We start from the raw sequence: 9,443 nt of genomic DNA, 5'->3' as shown, positions 1-9,443 counted from the left end.
TGAGAGGAGGAGCGAAAGGGGCAGAGGGAATGGAGATTACCAGGGTGGGACGACATGTGGGCGGAGGCACCAGAGTCGAGGTACCACTCCGGGGCCGTGCCCGACGAGGAGGGGACGGCGGTGGCGCCCTGGAGCGCGGCCTGCAGGGCCTGCATGTCCCATGGCTGGGATGGAGCAGTAGAGGAGCTGGCGCCAGGAGGCGTGGACGGCGGAGGTGGTCCATACCCTGAGGGGTAGACGCCGTAGCCAGCAGGGGGTGCGACGGGGGCGCCGTAGCCGGAGGGAGCTGCAAACATGGCCTGCTGAGACGGCGTGCCAGGACGGGGGCCGAGGACGCCGGAGCCCGGGGCACGCCACGGCATGGGCCAGGCCTGGACGAGCCCAGTCCAGGAGTTGGCGCCGGGCGGCGGGGTAGGGCAGAGGGGCGCGCGGGGCGCTGGTGCTGCAGGCGAAGGGGAGACACCTCCGTTGCCGCGGCCACGACGACGCTGGCGGCCACGGCCACGCGAGGCGGTGTCGGTGGTGGGGGAGGGCGCCGGCGGCGTTGGAGCCGGCGTGGTGGTGGGGCCGCGCCCGGCCCAGAGAGCGTGGGCGGACTGGATTCGAGCCGTCTGCTCGGCGCGATGCTCTTCCAGGAGGAGGAACGAACGGACCTGGAGCAGGGAGGGGAGCGGATCCTGGGAGGTGATGTGGGGGATGACGGTGTGGTACTGGCGGTTGAGTCCGCGGAGGAGGTGAAACACCTGACGGGAGTCAGTCACCGGCTGCCCCAGGTCACGGAGTTGGTCGGCGAAGCTGCGAAGACGAGTGCAATACTGCATGATCGTCATGTCGCCCTGGACGACGGCGTGGTACTCGGCGTCGATGTACACGGCGCGCGCCATCTGGTTGCTGTGGAAGAGTTCGTCGACGGCGCGCCAGACGGTCAGGGCCGAGTCCTCGGAGTGCATGACCGCCTCGAGGAGCTCCGGCGTGATGGTGGAGGAGAGCCAGTGGACGACGGTGTGGTCGGTCATCCGCCACTCCGGGTCGTGGGGACGAGGAGCGGCAGTGGGGTCGACGTGAGCCCGCAGGCCGAACATGCCGAGCACGGTGTCGAAATGACGGCGCCACTGGGAGTAGTTCCCGGCGAGGAGGTCGAGAGTCACTGGGACATGGCGGCGGATGTCGATGGTTTGGAGAATGGCGGAGGGAAGAGCCGGTGGTGCCGCGGTCGGGTGGATGGCAGCAGCGACCGGCTGGAGAGGGTTGGCGAGGACACCGGCGTCGGGAGGAGCAACGTCGGCATGGCCGTCAAGGGAGGAGCGAGGAGAGAGGACGGGGTTGGCGTTCATGGCGGAAGCGGGAGGAAGATCGTGAGCCTGCGCGGAGGGCAGGTCAGGGGTGTCTGATACCATGTTTGACGAGAGAGAGAAGGATTATATTCAACGCACTTCATTAGGCTCATGGCTGGGGTGTTATATACAGTTACACAGCCAGGAGCTGATCGTGCATGCGGCACTGCATGCCTCCACTAACCCACGTTCAGGCACAACTCTAGCCTCCACTACTCTACAGAACAGGCAACGGCCAGCGGCGATATCGCATGCAGGAGGCCCAGAGAGCATGCGATAATAGCGGCTGGAACCGTGGCTTAACAAAATAGAATTCCAAATCCAATTTGTGAAAATATTATAACAGAGAGCCACTATCGATCAATTAAAGCAAATTAAGCTATAATGCAGCAATGTGTTTGTACAATAAAGTGACCTTGTTTTTATAGAAACCAATGGAGAACAACTGAAAGACCGATGCTTCTTATTGCAAGAATTAACCAAGCACACTGTTATTCGGGCTGGCTGTTAGCAGAAAATGCTGCACCTGAAACCAATTCCCTTTGATCTCTTTTGCAAAAAACATCTTGGAACAACAAATAAAATGAGCATTAGGTACTTGTATAACCAGAAGCTTAGTCTCAGAGGCATTTTCCTAAGTATGTCTCAAACAATAGAATTGGCAATGTCGTTTTACCAACAAATGTAGAACTGAAAGACCGGCTATGTGTACAGCGGGAAATAATCTGAGCAGGCTGCTGTTGAGGTTGGTTATTCAAAAGGTAGAATAAAGATGGAACGCACAATATTTGCAAGGAAAAAATACTGTTGCATGAAATGTCGTCCAAAAGTCATCAATTCTGTCATTCTAAAAGCACAAAAAATGCATCTAAAAAAAAGCACACTGTCAGATGCAACAACCCAAAGGAGTTAGCAAATATATATAATAATAACTAGCAAAAATACCTAGCAAAAATACCCGTGCGTTGTGACGGAAAAAAAAAGTCACCACTCATACACACCATCAACACCAGTAAATCTTTTGAAATCTTTGACGATGTAACATGACAAATAACATGTTAAGTGGTGTTGCGCATAAACAATGAAAATGGAATGATTTTTGAAGTATACTCAATATGTTTTTAATTGATTGAACAACAAAAATATCTACCTAATAGGAGATATCTCATTACTCATTTTTTGCCATTCCTCCTCGTGACGCCCAACAAATACTTGCACTACGATGAAAATAACATCGTACATTTTTTGTATACATCAAAAAGTTTTGTACTCAAGATGTTTTTAATTTATTAGATAACAAAAAATATCTACCATTCCTCCTCGGAGATGCCAACAAATACTTGCAGTGCGATGAAAATATTCAGTGTTTGTTGCAGCAAATACTGTTTCTGTCGTCCGTCGTGGGTTTTTTACGAAAACGTCGCTCCATTTTCAGTTAATCAACCCGCAGTCCTGTTTTCATATGAGATACTGTTTCACTTTTGCAAGAACACCCCCTATCCGATCCAAGACATCGTCATCCTCTTCCTCTTATCCACTCCCAGGCGACCCGATGCGCCGCCGACAGCTCTCCGGAGGTGGCCACCTTGTGCTTGGCCGCGGTCAACAGCGAGTTGTGCTAGGCTGCCTCCCATCTCATCTCCACCTCAAGTGCGCCGCCACCCCCTGACACGCTAATGCGCGCCGTCGGACCCCGCCTTGCCATCGTGCCGCCGGAACGCGCCTCACCGTCGCGTCGCTCGTTCTGGTGACTGCCTTCCGCGAATGGGATCTGCTCCTCCTCAGGGTGTTGGTGAGGCCATGGGATTTGATAGGATCAGGGTGAAGATGAGGCTACTGGAGGGAACATGGGGCCGAGGTGCCGATGCGGGCACAACTGGATGCGGGGCTTGCGAGCTCGGCGTCCGGTGAGCTCGTGCACCACGATGAAAACAAAGACCTGCTGTATCCACCTCTGGCTCCTTCACGACCACTCACCGGCAGAGGAGGGCCTTCCTCCGTGCGCTTCTTCTCTCCCGTGACGCCACCGTGGAGATCCAAACCCACAGCAGTCGCATCCATGGAAGGTCTCCCCACCGCTGGAGCTCCTCAGGGTCCCTCTTCTCCTCCTCACCTCTCTCTTCCCCTCTCTTCATTTCTATTCAGCCTCTCCCTGATGTGTTTTCCTCACGCGCGCAGACCACCGTGCGCACCTTCATCTCTCTCATGCTCTGGCTGTAACATCGAGGCGTGTGAGTTTTATTCCTCACTAATTTGATGCCCAGTTTGCTGTTTATTGTACTAGCGCATGAGAAAACTGAAACTTTGTTCAAAGATGTCCTAACTAGAGTGCATGTCACAGGTTTCGATCAATTATCTCTGTCGTTCACATGCAGTGTCACAGACTCTCAACTGTGATGTTCCTTAATTAAACTAATTCCTACTATGTTACTATGGCGGCACTAATGTGAAAGTATTCATTGATACACTGCTCATGTTTTGTACATTCTGACCAGAACAATCTATATGGTTTAGTGCCCCTGTAGCTCTCTTTGCTCACCTCATATGGATAACAAATAAAGTAGTGGTAGTACAAATTCCAATTTTCCAAGGAAGCCTCTAGCTTAGGTTCACAAGATGCAGCGATGTGATCTGATCTACTTTCCTCCGCGGGGTAAAAGACCAGGCTGGATCGCCAGCTTCCTCCAACGACAAACTAATTACCATGAATTCTGGGTACTTATTTCTGCTGCTGCTCATAGGTAATTTTGAGGTGTACTGATATCCTCAGGTTTGTTTCTTCCAACCTTAATCATATGTGTTTCTTCCACTCTGAAGTTGCATGCATGGATGCAATTAGTAGATGCAAGATATTTGAAGCGTGAGGTAACATAATGTTTAGATTCAGATTAGATGAGAAATTGATGACACGAGCACACATCAGATTATAAGCTTTGGGTCCAATTGCTTCATGTAATTATATTAAGAATAGGGAAATCATAGCATGCAGCACCTAACTGCATACCAGCCAGCTGCTAATAAGCTCATGTCTAATATCCTAAGAATGACTACTATCAACACATATCCACACTTTTTTGGGATAGTTTGATTATAGCTTGTTGTTCTTGGATAATTGAACACTTAATACTATAGTGAATAAATTTAATATTACAGTCAACTGCTCAATGCAAAATCTTACCTGAAGTAAGAGAATAGACTGTAATATTGCGATTGTCAAATAATGCTGCAAGAGAACTGACCTACAACAATGTTCTAGAAACCTAATTTTTTGTATTTGTGTTTGCAATTTTACATCGTAATTTCGATGCTAAGTGGTACTATGATCTTGGTCTAGGGCCAACAATACCGCCTGTAGTGCTCAAATAGGTTAATTATGCAAGCACAATTCCATCATTTGTTTTTGAAGTTACCATTCTTTTTGCTTCATAGTATAGATTCAGATTAGATGAGAAATTGATGACACGAGCACACATCAGATTATAAGCTTTTGGTCCAATTGCTTCATGTAATTATATTAAGAATAGGGAAATCATAGCATGCAGCGCCTAACTGCATACCAGCCAGCTGCTAATAAGCTCATGTCTAATATCCTAAGAATGACTACTATCAACACATATCCACACTTTTTTGGGATAGTTTGATTATAGCTTGTTGTTCTCGGATAATTGAACACTTAATACTATAGTGAATAAATTTAATATTACAGTCAGCTGCTCAATGCAAAATCTTACCTGAAGTAAGAGAATAGACTGTAATATTGCGATTGTCAAATAGTGTTGCAAGAGAATTGACCTACAACAATGTTCTAGAAACCTAATTTTTTGTATTTGTGTTTGCAATTTTACATCGTAATTTTTATGCTAAGTGGTACTATGATCTTGGTCCAGGGCCAACAATACCGCCTGTAGTGCTCAAATAGGTTAATTATGCAAGCACAATTCCATCATTTGTTTTTGAAGTTACCAATTTTTTTTGCTTCATAGTAGGCTATTATTGTTGAATGCGGTATAATTATATGCCGACAGATACTAACTGGTGTATAATGTTGTATATATGTCTAATTCCTCCAATGTCTTAATTGTATGAAGAAAGTAGCACTTGAGGTCCTCATCAAGTAAGTTGTTCTTTTAAGCATGGTGTCCATGCATGCTATTGGTAACTTTGCTAACAAAGGCAACTCAGATATTACCATGTTTATTAAATTTAATTTTCACCTCCGTGTAATGTATCATAGTACTATGCACAAAGATACTTGAACACTAAAGCTCACACCTAACTTACTCGGGTGTCGGCTCGGGATTCTTTCAACTTTCATATAGTGTTGTTGAAATATATATTATGTAATACTCAAATTTGGTGATATTTTGAATGGGCATAACTCTGTCAGTAGAGGTTGACAATTTATGAATTTTGTGATAAATATTAAGTTATATTGTTATATATAGCACTTTCCTGGTTATATGGATCGCATTCTCTGAGCCAATTCACGATGACCATTCCAGATTTGGGCCTTACATTTTTAAATTATTCTGTAACATTTTGGTTAATATTTGATGTTGTTCTTTAAGTTTCTACATTGAACGGTGTAGAACTAAATGAGTGTTGCCATTCACGGGAAGCCACAAGCTTTAAAACAGTATATGAATGTTGTTAGCTCGGTCCTTCACAAATAAGTCCCTTGACGTGTGTCATCTGTCATTGCGTATAACATTTGGTATTTCTATTTTTCATTGATTTTCTTTTCCCGGTGCAACGCACGGGCACATTTACTAGTAATACTAATATATGATACTATGCATTACGGATGTGGTATCATACACTAGTATCATATGCATGATACTAGTATATGATACTGCCCATTACAACCAGCCTTAGAGTTGAGAATCTTGTGTAGGCATTCACAACCGACCATAAATTTTTTGAGAGGCTAATGATTACAATTTGGGAAAATAGCAAACCCTTCTGAGGCTTAGATGGTATCGTAATATGGGCTCTAGGGGTTCGCTGGATCTGAGAAGTTGTGGGGGATTCAGGTTCCGGCCAAGCTTCGTACCTTTGCATGGCGACTTGCTCGTGCGTCCTTGCCGACGGGGTAGGAGAGGGAGAGATGCCATATGATAGCTGAGGCATCATGCCCGATCTGCCATGCAGCAATTGATACCTGGAGACATGCCTTGCTCGATTGTAACATGGTGAAAAGCGATTGGTCCCTGCGCGATGATGAGGATGACTCTTTGCTGCCCGTGTATGGTTATAAGACGGCTGACCCTAGGCTCTGGCTGCATGGTCTCTGTAATACATTGAGCAGGGATCGTTTCGTTGCTGTTCTCACTACGCTATGGGCGATCTGGTGGGCACGGCGAAAGGCGATCCACGAGAAGGAATTCCAGAGCCCACTGTCAACACACCTGTTCATCAAGCGCTATCTGCAAGAACTAAGAGGACTGCCAGCAAAGAAGCATAATAACAGGAGGCCGACGACTACACCAGCCTCGCGGTGGATTCCACCGGCGATCGGAGAGACGAAACTGAACGTGGATGGAGCTGTGGCAAAGTCATCAAATATTGGGGCTGTTGGGGTCATTTGCCGCAGCGCACAGGGAGATTTTTCTTGGGGCTTCCGCGATGGTTATACATGGAGTGACAGACCCGGCTGTGATCGAGGCTCATGCATGCAGAGAAGCTATAGCCCTGGCGGAAGATATGATGATTACCAAAGTGCGTATAGCATCTGACTGTCTGAGAGTCGTTAATGAACTGAAGGGCCAAGCACACCGTGGAAAATATTGCATGATCTTAAATGATATTCAGGGAAGGAAGTCTGGTTTTCTGAGTTGCGAATTTGTTCATGATCATCGTGAGAGTAATAGTGAGGCACATAACCTAGCAAGAATGGCCACTGCCCTAGATCTAGGCCGTCATCTATGGTTTGATTGTCCTCGTGACAACCTTTGTATCCCTCAAAACATTATGATATGAATAAAGTGGGTTGTCTTTAAAAAAAAGGTGATACTGTGATATAAGACTGGTGACTCACCAGTGCTACAACCTGGTCTAAGGTTTTACAATTTTACTTTCACAAAGAAAACTACTCTCTCTGTTCTAAAATTACTATCGTGGTTTTAGTTCAAGTTTAAACTAGAAGTACGACAACAATTCTAGAACGGAGGGTGTAATGTAGTGTATATTTTAGAATTTACATGCATGCATGCGGCACTATATATTTTTTGTTGGATGTGAGGCATCGTCAACAAAGTTTGATCGTAATGATTTATATTGGTACATTATTTGTACGTGAGCCTTTTATCTAGTTGTCGAAAGATCTCCAAAAGGCAAGATCATGGGATTTGTGTGCTGACTTAATCAAGCATCAGGCCCACCACATCAGTCATGTATGGAGCAAATCACGATCCGTCTCGTACAAATAAATGTGTACACGTACATGTTATTTGAACAGCCACTTTTGAAGAAAAAATTAAACTGTTTTGTGTATAAGATATGCAGGGCATGGGGAACGTTTATTAAGATGTAGAGGCACGTTTTGTTTATCAACTTTACATGACTTGGCCCACTTGATACATCCTGGAAAATTAGTGTACAAAGGACCGATATTTCTATTTAATATGGGATTTTCTAGCATTTTCCTTTTTTAGATAATAGAATAGATTACTTTTCTTTTTTGCGAAGTACTAGAATAGATTACTTCTATCAATGAAAGATAGGGAATCTTTCTGTATTCGCGAAATAAGTGCCATCATGCGAAGCTCGGTCTAGGGCGCAATCGAGCTGGACCAAACCTCTGCATGTTGTGTTAAAAAAAGCCCCCACCTGTTTGATTTTTTTTTTTGAATGTTCATAGGTTTCTCCCCACCTAATTTGTATTCTTTTTTTTTTGCCTATAGGCTTTGCAGCCTAATACAAAATAGGATTCAAGTAAACCAGAAGTACAGGGGCACAAGAAAGAAAAGACAGATAAAAAAATGCATGCCAACAACAGACGTAACTGGAAGAACAAGAAAGAAAAACACAACAAAGAGCACCGTAGGAGAAGACAGACAACATTGGCCAGCTGGATCGAACCACGACATTGCATCGTCGAGGCAATCCAACGTCACCTCACAAGCTAAGATTGCACAACGCCATGACACAGGACCTGTATATTGAGGCACAGTCGAAGGCCTCGCAAGGCCGAGACGACGCTACGACACCTGTGTGCCAACGACATAGTCGGAGACATCGCCAAGCAAACCAAGTTGTAGCACTGTATCGTCGACGCAATCCAACGACACTTCATAAATCAAGACTGCACAACACCATGACCATCTGTGTCGGACGTGCATTCGAACGGTAATGCGAGGCCGAGGCGACGCCACAACACCTGTGTGCCAACAGAGTAGCTGCAGGGACTGCCAATCAGATACACACCAGGACTACTCGAGCACGACACACACCAACGTTGACCCCAGACGGCCGCACCACCACCATCGACCACCCACCTCAAACCAACCAACCACCATCCGGAACCTCAGGCAAACAGAGTGAAGCAGCATCTCCCAAGACAGGCGCCACCAATGTGGTAAATCGACGTCAAGGACGCCACCACCATCCGATCCAGAAGATGGTTCCAAGGCTTTCGCCTAGAGAATGAACATAGTAGGCGCAAAACCCAATGCATCACACAACAACACCTTCAAGGAGGGATCCGACCGAGAAGGCAACGCTGCAGCTGATGCCGACCGAAATCAGCACAAGGCTTTCACTCGAAGCATCACCCACACCACCCTGCTGCTGAGCCACGTTGTTGCCAATGCAAGATCGTAGGCATCGTCGAAAAAGGAAGGCCACCGGGGAGGCCCCGCCACCCCCCAGCCGCCGGCCCGGGCCGTAGATCAACTGCGCACCTTGCGCACCAGATCTACGCAGGTCGAGAGCCGGCGTCGCCCCCATGCAACTGCGCGCGCGCACACGGCATCCCCAGCCACGCCGCACCACCTCCACCGCCCCACAGCCACCGGCAGCCCACAAATCCGGGCTCGAGGCATATGGATCCGGCCATGGACGGCCACCAACGGCGACGGGAGGCCCAATCCCGAGCAGCCGTAGCCCAAG

The sequence above is a fragment of the Hordeum vulgare genome, chromosome 3H (assembly GCF_904849725.1).
Source record: "Hordeum vulgare subsp. vulgare chromosome 3H, MorexV3_pseudomolecules_assembly, whole genome shotgun sequence".
In the NCBI taxonomy this organism is placed as follows: Eukaryota; Viridiplantae; Streptophyta; class Magnoliopsida; order Poales; family Poaceae; genus Hordeum; species Hordeum vulgare.
Note: the sequence above shows the minus strand (reverse complement) of the source record.